Consider the following 16215-nt stretch of genomic DNA (forward strand, 5'->3'; position numbering starts at 1 on the left):
AATAATTTAGATTAATCAGTTGGCAGAATTAACTTGTGTTTAAATAATAAGCATTTTCTTACAAATTTAAAATATATAAAATAAAATATTTTCACTTACGCACTAAATGGTATTTTAAAGGAAAAAATAGCATTTGGAAGTTATACTTTCTCAAAATATATTCAAAAATTATTTTAAAAAACTCCAACAACATTAAATCTACTAATTTGGATGAGAAAAATAAACTGGCTTTATTTTGCAGAAGCCATCTTGGAGAAGAAACTTCTTTAGATAAATGCCTGACAGAAGTTTTGGAAAGAAAGTTGCTATTATTCAAATAAAATAACTAAAATATCCATACTTTTTGACTCTGAAATTCCACCAGTAGGCCTATATTCCAAGGAGGTAACTGATAACAAGAAAGTTTCAATTTGTACAAAAATATTTTCACTATCTCTTTTTGTGTTAGGGAAGAACTGGAAATAAAAGCTGATAACTATTTATTAAGGAATGACTAAATAATTGTGGTACATAGTTAGTATATTATAAGAATTCTTGTAAGAAATGATGAATGTGATGATTGAGAGATGCATGTAAATATATATGAATTGATGCAAAGTGAAATAAGGAGAATAAGGAAAATAATGAGTACAACAATGTAATAGTAATCACCATAAAATAATCAAAAGTGAATGTTGTAATTTATAAAGAACATGTATAGCTCACAAAAAGAGATATGTGGCTAAGAAACTTAAGTAGAAGCAAACTTTAAAGGCCTATCAAAGAGTAAAATGGAAGCAGGTGGTTAAAGTTGTAGGTGATCCTAATAAAGAAACTACAAATAGATTAGAGAATAAATTAGAGGAGATAAAGGATATTGTGGGAAAAAATTCAGTACTTTGCCATGGAAAAATGTTTCAATTAAATTATTAAGTATAATTCTACTTACAGAGAAAGAGAGAATCCAAAGGGAGAGATCCATCTTACTTTGAAAATCTCTCTACCAAAGGAATTTTTAAACCATAATTTTTAGGGTTAAAGAATAAATAAAAAGAGAAAATTTCATAATCAAGATTCAATCAAAATTTAATAAATAATTTTTGATTCATTAAACAGAATAATAACTTTTTTCATTCACTCTAAAGAATTATTTTCCTAAAAACATTTTTAGCTGCTTTCTTTATAGATTCTCCTTTCAACTTGATCAAGGGTGATCTCAGGTGATGCTTTTTAAAAATAAATTAAAGGGGTTCTTAGTCTGATCACAACCTTAATCAATTTCAGAGATGTCTACTTTCAAAGGTGATCAGGCCTCTCTGCCTTCAGAAATTTGTTTGGCCTTCAAAAAGAATGCACCTGGAGATCTTTAGACTAGAAATTGTTTCCAGAGTGTTAAGTACTGGTAAGATTTTCTATCTCTGCAAAGGGATACAAATGAATAGAGCTGAGACCAAGGATTTCTGACAAAAACTAAAAAAAAAAAAAAAAATCCAAGGAAAGTCTAAAATTTCAAAATCAAAAACCAATATCAATATTCCTAAAAGAGAGAACTGGAAAAGATGTATTTATTAGGATTTCATAATACCTATTTCCTGATAAACCTATCCAGTTTCACATCTCATTATAGAGTAATACAACAATTATGGAAGAATTCTCTAAAATTAATGAAGACTCATGTTCTGGGAAGAATTCATCTTGGTGACATAGGTTTATAGCCCATCTGGAGAGATATGATATAGCTACTTAGACAGAAAAGCCCAATTACAAACACTTTTACCATCATTGCCTAGCTAATTACTGAGATGATTTTTGATATCCAAAATCCTTATGATTACAAAATAAAGAGATTATATGGTAAATCTACCGAAGGAGTTGTGGAAGCTTTCCATAAGAAGGAAGACCAGAGCAGGATCTCCAGATGTAGACAGGACAAACAAACAAGGAATTCCTGCTACTGAAAGGAAGCATACTTCATAGACAATACTCAGGTAAGGAAAAATCCAAAGGAAAAGATGAGGGAGCAATAACAGCAGCAGATATAGGTGTAAGACTGAAAGTTTCTAGTTACCTCCAAAAGAGGGAGGTAAGTTGGCAAGCATAAGCCACAGATTAATTATTAAGGTTGCCAGCCATTGTGTACAATGGTAAGCTCCAAAAGGAAATAAGACAAAATTTATATACCTATAAATACAACAGTTCAAAAGTCCAGAGGGAAGAAGCTGCAGGCAGAATAGAGGAGTGGGGGAGAACAAGAATGGGTCCTTGGAGCAGGCATGTTAGTATCTGAGGCTATATGGATAGCCGAGGAGAATCCCTTCCCGCATGTCTACTCTCCCTAAGTAGAGCTAATAGTCTTCATCCAATGCCAACTGAACAATTAGTTTATAAACATTTCTACTGACACCTGTTAGACATCTGGTGTAATAAATGACTTGGTTCCCCCTCAATTCTGCCTTTTGGGCATTTTCACTGACTGTCTTCCATATCTGGAATTCTTTTTATCTCTGCTTCCTGGAATCCCTGGTTTCCTTCCACCTTCAGACAGAAACTTTGCCCAGTCTTCTTTTAGTTCTTCCCTCTGAGATTATTTCCCATGGATTTCATATATATCTTGCTTTGTACATAGTTGTTTGCATTTTATGGAGAATGTTGGCTTCTTGAGAATAAGGATGTTCTTTATGTCCTCAGGGCTATAAATACACTGCCTGGCATCTAGTAGGCACTTAATAAATGCATGTTAACTTCATGAGTCGATTGCTATTATTAAATTAAAACTACTGGTTCCCATATTTGTGAAACTGATAAAAGGAACTACTTGACTGACTAATCAAACAAATCAACAACTAGACCTTTGAGTTCTATTGGGATGCTCATTTAAATATTCTTTTTGTGTAGACCCAAGGTCAATACTCAAAAGCATTGGTCATAAAACTGGACTCACCACAGAAGCCTAAACAGAAAAATAACAAAAACCAATGTTTTTTTAGGAAGCACCTTATACTTGGGTACACTGTGATGCCATCCAGATGGCTGTTTAGTTGACCTGCAGAGTTTGTCTCATCAATTAAACACCATGTTCCATTATCTTGTCATGCATATATTGTCAAGGAGTATACAAAATGAATAGTATACTCTAAAACTTGTATCAACTGCAGAGTCCTATACATAATCTATTCTATACTTTAATTTTGCAATGTGGGCAAAGCTGTAAAGGTAGAGCCAGGATAGGCCCCTGCTTATAGGCACATTTCTTGGAGATTTCATTCTACAAAGAGATTTCATTCATATGACAAAATGTAAAGAATGTAAATATATCTTGATTTCTGGATGACTTTCCATATAATTTTTTAAAAGTTGCTTCTAAGATGATAGCAAAAAATCTTCGATCACCTCCTTTCAATGGGTATACATCATTTCAATGGTAACACATTTCATAGAAAAGATAATACAATACTTCCTAAAATTCTATGGTATGAAACAATTTCTCCATGACCCTTACCATCTTCAAAAATGCAGGGCAGTGGAAAGATGGAATGTGATACCTAGAAACTTGCCAAGCACTATGAAAATACAGGCCTAGTTTTTGCCTTAACTCCAAGCTTTATATCAATAAAGACCAAATTTTGGCCAAGAAAGACAGATTTAGCTCTTATGAAATCAAAACAGGTCAGTACATGAGATTTTTGTTCACCCTGCTAGCAACCCATGATTTGAATATTACTCATCCCAACGTGATAATGGATTGTACCAAACTAATGCAAAATATAAAGGTTTCTCTTCCACAGGTCCAGACAGCATTCCCAATAGAACTCAAAATAAAATTCTTTCCACTAGTTGAACATAGGGGATCTGGTACACACACTAGTCCACCAAAAAAAAAACCCTTTTGCTGAGGTAGAAAGATTCACATCAGATACTGCTTACAACTTAAAGAACAGTATTAGTTAGGAACACACCTTATGTATAAGAACCAGCAAGCAAACTGAACCCCAGCTATCCCACAAAAAGAGGTCCCTGACAATAAAACCCCAAGGACTGGCAGGTGGCAATGCAATTTCATTTTTACAGAGAAACAAGAAAGGCTCCTAAAATCAAGAAGAAACTGACATGTGAGATGTGGTAAACATCCTATTTCCTGGGTCTATGTGGGTAATGAGAAGAAAAGATTTATTAAAATTCAAGTTTCCCAGGGAATAGGTAAAATAATATCAGGTGGATCAGTTTTCTTTGTATTATAGAAAGTGCTTCCACTTAGGAAAGCATGATCATATGAATAGGTGGGAAGACATGCTGTTAAACATTTATTTTAATATTGTGAATTAGTTTCCCACCGGCTCTGAATAAGTAAAACAAAACTAAACTAAACAAAAAACAATTTAAGGACTATGGAATTGGCTTAATTTGGGGCAGTTAGATGGTAAAATGGATATATTACTAGATCTGGAATCAGGAAGACTGAGGCCAAATCCTCATACACTAGTTCTGTGACCCTGGGCAAATCACTTAATCAAATCCGGTTTATTTCCTTTTCCTCATCTATGAAATAAGCTGGATGAGGAAATGGCCAACCACATTAGTATTTTTGCCAAGAAAACCCAAAATGGGGTCACTTAAGAGTCAGACATGACAGAAATGACTAAACAACCACAACAATAACATACTGGCCTAGTTGCCATTATTTATGTTATATTACAACTAATAATGTCTGTGAAATGTGCTATATAAACAAGCTTGATGGGACAATAAGAAGGACAGAAAGATGGTTAGTATTGCTCCAATTTTAGTAACAAATCAGATGCCTCTTAAAAATGAATAACCCATTGCTATTAAGGAAAGTAAAAGGGGAGAAGTTGACATGAGCAATGTCAAAAATAGGGATTATGGAAACCATTTTAGCTAGAAGGCCATTTTAGATAAAAGCTCTCCAAAATACAGTGTTTACCCATACATTTCCCATATCTCCATATAAAGCATATAAAATTAATCAACCAATCTATTTCCTATTTTGTGTTCTAGATTGCTAAGAATATGTATCTAATTCAGTGATCAAAGTCTCTAGCTGCACAGGGATTATTTCCCACACTGTTAAGTGGAAGTATTGTTTCACAATTTGGAATTTTAGCAGGGAGTATGTTCTTTGGTCACTAGAAAGGAATTCTGGAATTCTTTATTAGGGAACTAAGTGATATGTTCTTTTTTTGTTTTGTTTTGTTCTTGTAGGGGAATTACTATTAATTTTTTTATGGGTAGGATTTTACCAATAGAATGAATTGAGTTCTTAGTAAATCCTTCTGTTGTAGACCGAAAATTTCTGAACAAAGGCAAATTGGTGACTCCAATCACCAGTATATCACTTTCTTTGGTAATTGGCAGTATTCGGTGTAGGACTATTTTAGATATATTAAGAAAAAGCCCAAATGCAAATCAAATTTTAGTTATAAAATTGATAATGACACATGAAGTATGTCAAAGGCAGTAGAGGATTTTAGAGATTTAAACCATACCTAAGAGAGATGAAACCCAAGAGTTAAAGTGAAATGATTTGTTCAAAGTCACACAACTAATTAGGGCAGAAGTAAGACATGTATCCTAGTTCAGTGTTCTTTCTCAAATACCATATCACTTCCATATGCTAAGGGTTAAAAAGAAAATTCAACCTTTCTATTATATAATCATGTTGCTGAATATGAAACAACCTTAACACAATTCTTAATTTTTAACTGCCCAATAAGTCTAATCCACTTCCAAAAATAGTTGCACTTTGGATATTTTGAAAAAGAAACAAGACAAATTATAGATTCTTTCCCTACTGGACCCACAAAAAGGGATGTATTCTTCACTTTACCAACGTATTCCTCATAGATCTTTTGATTGTGCTGCCATGTAGAAGTAGGCTGTTGATAATAAGGTATATATGTAGACACCCAAGGCAACATTTCTGCATATTATTAGTCTTCAATTAAACAATGTTTACACTGAATTTTAAAACCTTTTCAAATTTTCTGTTTATATCGAACTTTAAAATGGTACAACCTAGAAAATCAACCAATTTTTTTTAGAAAAGTTGGTGATAAAAAGTGAGATTTTTCTAATTCAAGATTCTGTATGTTATAAAGGTTTGATTGCCAACAACATAACTGCATTAAAATTTCAGTTTACATTTGACTGTTAACATGTAGATTTGTAAGAAAAGTGAGAAGCTAGGAGTGAATTAGTAAATTCACTGAGAAATGTTTTGACTGTAAAAAACAGATCATAGGATTTCAAGTAGACCAGTAGCATCATATCTAACTTTTCTTTTTTTTTTCTTTCTTTCTTTCTAACAGTTACATGTGAGGAAATAAAAACTGAGAATTGGGAAGTTGGAAGGCCTTTTTCAATTGATTAGTTGGGAAGAATCTTCTTTTATTAAAGCTCTAGAATTGAAGCTACTCCCAACAGAAGAGTAAAGCCCTATGTGGCTTTGATAACCAATCAAGTTGCAGAAGGAAGCCCTCAATCTAATCACATCACCAAAAGGAAAATGAGTTGCAAAAGAACTAGTCTAATCAAGGTCTACAAATAGGGTTAAAGATTAAGGAAAAGGGGAAATTTTAAATTACTGAGAAAGAGATTTAATTATGCCTGTGAGGTTGTTTTCTTTCAAATATTTGCTTTTTCAGACTATTTTTAAAAGTGTTTATGTTCAGTTGTTTTAATAAAGTTTTGATTTTATTTTAAAAGGTAACTTTGGAAAAAATAAGTTACTTCGGTTAACTTTGCCAAACTGAAAACCTGGCTTCCTGGAATATAAAACCATGATCAAGATAAACTTTCTTCCTTGGTTGTAGGTATTAATGGCAGAGAAATTACTCCAATGAAAGTTAATACTAAGTCTATAGAAGCATTGGTCAAGTGACAACAGTTCACACCATTATGTGGTAATGGCTTTATGTACAGAAGTAAATTGAGCCCTGATTCTGGAGGTAGGAAGACTTATCTTGAGTTCAAATCCAGCCTCAGACACATGACTCTGTTCAAGTCACTTAAACCTATTTGACTGAGTTTCCTCATCTGTAAAATGAGCTATAGAAGGAAATGGCAAACTACTCTAGTATTGTTGCCAAGAAAACCCCCCAAAATGTCACAAAGGGTTGAACATGACTGTTATAAAAAAGTCAAAACAACAAATAACAAATTATGTCACTCCCATTTCATAGTATCATCCAGAGTGTTGGGGAAAATAAAGAGAAGTCAAAGAATGTGCAGATCTGATCTTTAAACAATTTCACACTACAGATCTGAAAGAAAACTATATACAGAATAATGTATCATGGTTACATAATATTAGGTACTTCCCATAGAAAAGCAAACAGTTACTCCATTTTCATAGGAAGGATTAAATAGGAAGTCATGGTAGAGCTATGAGTCATAAAACATTTAAGTCTTTTAAATAATCAAATTTCTCATCTCTTCATTATTAATGTTATGGTAAATCCTGATCTCAGATCAAGCAAAAGCAAAAATTGATCTAATTAAGAGATAAGACAGGGCACTATATCTTGCTAAAGGGTAGCATAGATAATAAAGCAATTTCAATATTAAACATATATGCACCAAGTGGTGTAGCATCTAAATTCTTAAAAGAGAAATTAAGAGAGCTGCAAGAAGAAATAGACAGCAAAACTCTAATAGTGGGAGATCTCAACTTTGCAGTCTCAGAATTAGATAAATCAAACCACAAAATAAATAAGAAAGAAGTTAAAGAGGTAAATAGAACACTAGAAAAGTTAGGTATGATAGATCTTTGGAGAAAACTAAATGGAGACAGAAAGGAGTACACTTTCTTTTTGGCAATTCATGGAACCTATACAAAAACTGACCATATATTAGGACATAAAGATCTCAAATTCAAATGCAGAAAGGCAGAAATAGTAAATACATCCTTTCAGATCACATGCAATACAAATTACATTCAATAAAAAGCCAGGGGAAATAGAACAAAAAGTAATTGGAAACTAATCTCATCCTAAAGAATGATTGGATGAAACAGGAAATCATAGACACAATTAATAATTTCACCCAAGTGAATGACAATAATGAGACATCATACCAAAATGTGTGGGATGCAGCCAAAGAGGTAATAAGAGGAAATTTTATAGCTCTGGAGGCCTACTTGCATAAAATAAAGAAAGAGAAAATCAATGAATTAGGCTTGCAACTAAAAAAGCTAGAAAAAGAGCAAATTAAAAATCCCCAGTCAAACTATTGAATTAATAAAACTAAGAATTTATTCTATGAAAAAACCAACAAAATAAATAAACCCTTGGTAAATTTGATTAGAAAAAGGAAAGAGGAAAATCAAATTGTTAGTCTTAAAAATGAAAAGAGAGAACTTTCCACTAACAAAGAGGAAATTAGAGCAATAATTAGGAGTTACTTTGCCCAACTTTATGCCAATAAATTTGATAACTTAAATGAAATGGATGAATACCTTCAAAAATATAGTTTGCCCAGATTAACAGAGCAAGAAGTAAATTGGTTAAAAAGTCCCATTTTAGAAAAAGAAATAGAACAAGCTATTAATTAACTCCCTAAGAAAAAAATCCCCAGGACCAGATTGATTTACATGTGAATTCTACCAAACATTTAAAGAACAATTAGTTCCAATGATATATAAAGTATTTGAAAAAATTGGAATTGAAGGAATGTGTGAAAAATTCCTTTTATGACACAGACATGGTACTGATATCTAAATCGGGTAGGACGAAAACAGAGAAAGAATATTAGAGACCAATCTTCCTAATGTTATGGCAAATAACTTTGCCTATGTTAATTATATATAGTTATACCTCTAAACAAAGTAACATTTAATCCAAAGTGCTAAAACAGTTCAAAAACTGTTAAATACATATATTGACTACGCTTTACATTTGTGGCTTAAAAAAATGGACCTGCTTTGCCAGAAAGATAAGAGGGTTGGGCATGGAGCAAGAAGGTCTGAGTTCAAATACAGATACAGATATTTACTTGCTATGCAAACCGAGGCTAATATCCAAACCTCTGTTCTCCCCTCAATTTCTTATAAACCATAAAGTAAGGGTAATCATCTACCTCACAGGATGGTTGTAAGGATCAAATGAGATGTTTGTAACACAGTGGATGATTAATAAATGTTTGTTCCCTCCTATCTCACTTACTATAGATATAGCCACATTGCAGAAGCACGAGGATCCTCAGATATTAGACAGAGTTTCATCCACATCCAAGAAAATCAAAGGCTGAGATTTTTGTCATTTAGGTAGAATGTGACTTGTTTTTCTCATCTTGATTTGTTCAAGATTATTTTACTAGATAGTAAAGATTGCACAAAAAGACATCACTACTCTTCTATTCCAGGAGTATTTGTTAATTCCATATTATATGCATACTGAAGAAATGCTTAAATGGCACATTGTATACTACATAAAAGTCACTATCCTCTCCTTTACAGGATAATTAAAAAGTTCTAAGAAATAGATTCTCTGGATGGATTTTCATATACCTGGATTGTGCTTAGTCCTAATTCCTTCGTTCTTAACCATTTATTCAACAATTTGAATAAATGAATTTGTGTTGTCAGGAAATTTAACCTAAAGAAAATATTATTCTGGGGCAGGTAGATGGCATAGTGGCTAAAGCACCAGCCCTGAAGTTGGGAGGACGTGAGTTCAAATCCAGCCTGGGGCACATAATACTTCCTAGCTGTGTAACCTTGTGAGCACATTACTTAATCATAATTGCCTCAGCAATAAATAAATAAATAAATAAATAAATAAATGAAATACACACACACATATATATATATTTTGCAGGATTATACTAAATTATAGAAATATGCATTTTATTGGGTATTTGAGGTCAAAATAAAAATAAAACTTTTTAAAAGTTAAAAAAAAATACTAAAAAGAACATCAGATTCCTAAAATGGATGGTATGAAAGCTAGGGTTGTTAAAGTACTAAATCTAAAATCAGAGTGACTTGGCTTCTAAAATGAGTTAATATCGTATTGTCTGTTATAGCCTAGTAGTATATCAGCTGGTAGAAAATCGCATCTCAAAGGGAATTCACATTTGGAGAAATTTGGTGAACACAAAGAAAAAAGAAAAGTGAGTAGCATAAAAACAATGTTACCTAGTCAAATTAAAAACCAAGTATGAATCATTCACATGGGAAACATGTTCAAGATAAAACAGAGGCAATTGATTATGGATCACTCACATGGTTCATCTACGATGTTAAAAAAAAAAAAAAGGGCAACCATGGGAGATATCATTCTTGGTTCTTTGAAGGATTGGATGAACATAGAAGAATATTTATTAAAAATACTTTCCCTTTCTCTTCCTCTTTCCCAAGAAAATGTACTTTTGAACAGAAAAGGGTGTGCCTGGAATGCTCTTCCCATTTCTCTCTCCTGACCTCTCTCTCTCAAGTACCAGCTAAAAATCCCACTTCTAAAGGAAGCCTTTCCCAATTCCTCTTAATTCTAGTGACATTCTTCTGATGATTACTTCCTGCTCATCCTGTATATATTGTGTTTTAACATAGCTACTTGCATGTAGGTTACCTTACAGGACCACAAGCTCTATGTCTGTGTCATAATGACTGTCTTTTGCCTTTCTTTTTATCTAAGGACCTAGAATAATATCTAGCACATAGCAGGTGCTTAATAAATATTGAGTCAGAATTTGGCTCCAGTTAACCTATTTTCTAGACTTATTTCACTTTACCCGCTCACTCTATGTACTTTATACCAGCCGACCTGGCAAACTTGCTATTCCCCATACAGAATATTCTATTTCCTATCTCCTTGCCATTGAATAGTTGTCTTTCATTCCTGGAATACTCTCCTGATTTACTTCTTTAAAGCTTCATTCAAGTGCCATTTCCTATACAGGCCTTTCTTAATCTTGCCAGTTGTGAGACTTCTCTCTTCCTCCACTCTCTCTTTCTTTTTCCAGTAGTATTTTATTTTTCCACATACATGTAGTTTTAAACATTCATTTTTTTAAAGACTTTGTGATCTGGATTTTTCTTTCTCTTACCCTTATTTCTTCCCTTCCCAAGATACAAGTAATGTGATTTAGGTTAAATATGTACAATTCTCTTAAATATTTCCATATTTGTCATGTTATGCCAGAAAAATCAGACACAGGGGCAGTTAGATGGCACAGTGGATGGAGCACCAGCCCTGACACCCAGAGGCCCCGAGTTCAAATTCGGTCTCAGACACTTAACACTTCCTACTTGTGTGATCCTTAGCTTAACCCCAATTGCCTCACAAAAAAAAAAAAAAAATCAGATCAAAGGGGAAAAAAACCACAAGAAACAACAAAAAGATAAAAATACTATGCTTCAATCCACATTCAGTCTCTATAGTTCTCCCTCTGGATGTGGATAAGATTTTCCATCCTGAGTCTATTGGAATTGCTTTGTCTCCCTCCACTCTTGAAATGATTATATAAATGGACTATTTGCCATCTAGGGGAGAAGATGGAGGAAGGGAAGAGAAAATTGGAATACAAGGTTTTGCAAGGGTTAATGCTGAAGAATTATCCATGCATATATTTTGAAAAATAAAAAGCTTTAATAAAGAAAAAATAATTTTATGTATATATATTCTTCTTTGTGGACTTATTGCATCCTCATTCTGTTCTCAGTCCCTTCTTCTTTCACTCTCAACTACATAGAATGGAAATTTCATGAAGACTGGGACTGCCTAACTTTTATCTTTATAGCTATAATGCCTCGAACATAATAGGCAATTAATATATGCTTATAAAATGCATTTGGTAAAAATGCTTTAGAAAGAAAATAGAGCCATAGTTCCTGGTTATTCTTTACTCCTTAAATAACAACTTGAAACATCTCATCCCTGAAAAATGAACAAAGTAGAATGTGATGCAAAAAGGGACTGGTGACTTGGAGAATTAATTCTTTTAAACTGCCAAATTGAAGTAATCTATTCTGTAACTCAGCTCAATCTTTACTTTCTAAGTTATCACTGCTAAATAAGATTCTGAGTGCAATTTTGCTACTTCTTCATGGAAACAAGAGAATAGCAGAAATTCTTTTCTGAAACTGTCACATCTTTATGCAGCTTTTCTTTGAGTTTTTCTTTCACAGAGCATCTGTCTTCAAAAACAACCTGATTTGCATTCCCTTTATTTCTCAAGAACATAAAAAGCAGAAATGAAAATAATTGGTCTTCTTGAAAACCTTTGACACATCCATGCAGAATTCTGAAGGCAAGATATAGGTGTTAAGATCACAACAATATTTGGTTTCTAAGGCAAAAACATATGTGTAATCAAACTCCATCAACTGAGGGGAATTTTTTTTTAACATGATAATAGAAACCTAAGGTTGCCATGACTGAACAATTCAGACCAACTATCCACATAGGAAAAACTAAATGGATGAAGAATGTCTTTTGTCTAAGATATCATGCATTTTGATACACAATCTAAGGAGCTCACCCATCAATATAAACTTGGAAAAATATTATAAATGAATAGTGAGTTTGTACCTATGCTTAAAAGCAGAAAGATAAAAAGTTAGGTTGTCTTTGAAAAATTTCCAAGATCTTTTAATCACATCCAAGCTTTTGTCCAGATACCCAGAAGATTCAGTGGCTAGAATACCAGGTTTGGAGCTAGGAGGACCAAAGTTCAAATTCGGGCATGTGATCTTAAGTCATTTAATTCTGTTTGCCTCAATTTCTCATTTGTAAAATGAGTTGGAGAAGCAAAAGCCAAACTATGCCTATATTTTTGCCAATAAAATCCAAAATGGGGTCACAAAAATTTAGACTGAACCAACATGACTAAACCACAAAAAAACAAAAAACAACAAAAAAAACTTTCTCTCTGAAACAAAGGCTTATCTTTATAAAAGAAATATTCTTCCATTTATGATGAATAGCTATGAGTCATGTACCACCACATGATCTCCTCATGTGTGGGATTTCTGAAGAATTGAAAATGGAGGAATTTAAGATGGGCAGAAGTAAGATGTAAAAGACTACAGTTAAGGAATTATGTAAGGGAAGTGGGATCAATCATATAGTAAGAGCAAGGGATAATTTATGGCCAACCCATGTGCCTTACTGGTAACCTTGTGATATCCAGAGTTTCCACCCTGAATGGATTCCCTCTGGCAAGCTTATATAAAGATGACATGAATAAAAATCACACAAGACAGACAAGCATTAATGGGCTGTGATCTTTATAAATTGAAGAAATTCCACAATGATAGACTATAGGCCACTAGAATACTGCAATAATAGAAATTTTGGTAATTGCAACAACAGGTTCATCAACTTGGTATTGGAGACAGCTCAGGACTAGGGGCTATGAGAACTGGGGTGTAGCCATGACTCTACCACCCATTCTCCATGTGACTCCAACCAAGGCATTTCTCTTCTCTGGATGTCAGTTTCTCCATGAATAAATAAATAAAAACATCCTTATTATGTGTCTAGCACTGTGCTAAAGGCAGGAATACAAATAAAAAAATAAGAGAGTCCTTTCTTTAAGGACCTTCCTTATAGAAGGGAGAAAATTAGAAGGCTAAACTACATGATTTTTCTTTCAATTTTAATATGCTACATACACCTCTTTATTGGATTATCTCATGTTGGGTCTCAGAGCTATATCTACCTATTCCCAAAGGAAATATTTTCTAAATGGATCTGTGATCTATTTAGACTTCCCTTCAGTGATATAGGTTGCAACCTATCCATAACTACTAATCCTGTAAGGATCCATGTGTGCCCAAAAGTTCGATATGAGGGGTCTTCTGACACTGATATTGGGAAAGCACTCTGGTTGTCCACTGTCATCTCTCAGTACTGCCATGTCACTAACCAATTTTTTTTTTGTTATTGATACAATTTTTTGATAACATCTTTTACTTCTGTTCCTATGTGGAACCTCACTTGTTAAATGTCATAGTAGGCTCAGGCTTCTTCATTGCTTCTTGGGTGATAATCATTTTTAATTTTTAATTCTTCAGAAACAAATGTATTACATATCATTATTATATGGCAACATCAGCAGAATGTCAGTATTAAAAAGATATCCCTTTGCATTCATGGAGAACTTAGAAGCAATACAAGACTTTTAAAATCTCTTAAGAATTCAGTCTGTTCTCCTTTCCAGACCAATACTAGGTCTGGAATAATTTAGGCCTGTTCCAGATACAGACTTTTAGGCTGTCCATATAAACACAAGTTGAAATTTGGGAAGCTAACATTCATCCAGTTAGTCTTTTCATTGTGGATGAACAGGTCAAAATCCTTTGAGTGATTATGGATGTCTTTCCAAGAGGTTCTGTGGAATGATGTAAACTGAATAATGTCTTTTGATCCCCTTATCTGAATTAGTCTTCAGCTTGGATTCTTGGTTTGGATCTCCTCTAGAAGAGAAGTGGATACTTTTGAATAGTATATGTCTCCCTGTTTTACACTATCCCTGATGTTCTTAAGTGAGAATCACTGACAAGGGTTGCTTCTGCCAAACTTAATTCTTTTCCACATGACAAATAAGCAAAATGAGATCTTATATTCTCTCTTTCAGTTAATTATAAAATTGTAAAAATGAAGATCATTGTTGAATTTTGTTTATGAAAATCTGCTTTTATTTCCAAATATACAACAAGGATGCTCTTGATTCACATAGAAGTTGACTCTCCCAAAGGTTTTTTATAGATGCAAGAGAAGTTATAAAGTTCAGTAGCTATTGATGTTCTTTTGATTGACTTTTTCTTTGATATTAATAAGTTTTGAAAGGATTGTTTTTGTTCATGTTTTGGTATTTTCCTCTCCTTTAGCCCCTTTGTATATCACTCCCATCACAACTGTAGCATCTCTGCCACTTCTGTCCAACTTGTTGTGACCCCATTTTGGATTTCTGTTTCCTTTCATTTCTCAATCCAATGAGAATGATTTTTATCTTTATTCTCTTTAAATTTCTACATCTACAATAAGTATTCAGGAGTGTGATGCTAAAGTTCAAGTGTTTTGCAAATCATTTCCATTTTCCTCATTATTGTAGTAGTTCTGTTTTCATTCAGAAGGTTCTTGGAATAACATTGTTTCATTACATTTCTAACCAATGTTTCTTTGAACTGATTTTTACTATCTATTTAGGAGCAGATAGTTGGCTTAATGAATACAGTGCTGGGCTTGGAGTCAGAAAGACCCGAGTTCCAATCCAGTTTCAGATCGATTCAGATATATTAATTGTGTCATCTTGGATGAACCACTCAAATTTTTTTTTGCCTCAGTTTCCTCATCTGTGAAATGAACAAAAGGAAAGAGAAACCATTCTAGGATCTTTGCCAAGAAAACTCCTGTGGCACATCCTGGGAAAGCATATGGACTCCTTAGAATCATGTTGGAGTTTTTTAATTCAAAATTGAGGAAATGATAAATTTCAGTTAGAGGTCAGTGAAAATAATTATTTTTCCCATCCAGTTTCAAAGACCTTCTGAAATCTTGCTAATTGAGTTTTACTTAGCTTAATATTAAAATCTTATTATTCTTAGAGTACATACCAATTCAATTTTAGGGGTAGGTGATCTAGAAGGACAAAATAACATTTTATTTTTACACAGATCTTTAATGTTCACGAGGTATTTTACATATATTATCTCTCTTTAAAAAAATTATTAAAGCTTTTTATTTACAAAACATATGCATGGGTAATTTTTTCACACTGACCCTTGCAAAACCTTCTGTTCCAAATTTTCCCCTCCTTCCCCTCATCTTCTCCTCTAGATGACAGGTAGTCCAACATGTATTGGACATGTTAATTTAACATGTTAAATATGTTAAAATATACATATGTTAACTCATTTAAATCACTGTAAATGATAGGGATCTCAAAAATTATCTAGTCCAGCCCTTTCATCAAAAAGAAGGAAACTAAGGTCCAGAAAGTTGAAAGAAATTTAAACAAGATTATCAATACTGAATACTAATTACTAATGTAATTAAAAATTGTGTCTTCAGAGGCCTACAATGAAGCATATTACTTAGCTCCTGATGGAAGTAATGGAAACAGAAGACCCTTGTCTGGACAGATCTGCTGTCTGGATTTGTTCTGCTTGACTATATTTGTTTGCTTCAATTTTTTAACTCTTGCTGTTAAGTTTAGAAATTTAAAAAAACTGTTAAGGGATAATTCAATGAGTAGAGAAGGAGAAAAGACATA

At 33.1% G+C, this 16215-nt stretch overlaps 1 protein-coding gene across 5 annotated transcripts in view; it reads right to left on the reverse strand.

The window, feature by feature from the left end:
* Positions 1-16215, reverse strand: part of STXBP4 (syntaxin binding protein 4) — a 221834-nt gene that overhangs the window by 154611 nt on the left and 51008 nt on the right. The window lies entirely within an intron of this gene.

Source organism: Antechinus flavipes, chromosome 4 (genome assembly GCF_016432865.1).
Source record: "Antechinus flavipes isolate AdamAnt ecotype Samford, QLD, Australia chromosome 4, AdamAnt_v2, whole genome shotgun sequence".
Taxonomy (NCBI): Eukaryota; Metazoa; Chordata; class Mammalia; order Dasyuromorphia; family Dasyuridae; genus Antechinus; species Antechinus flavipes.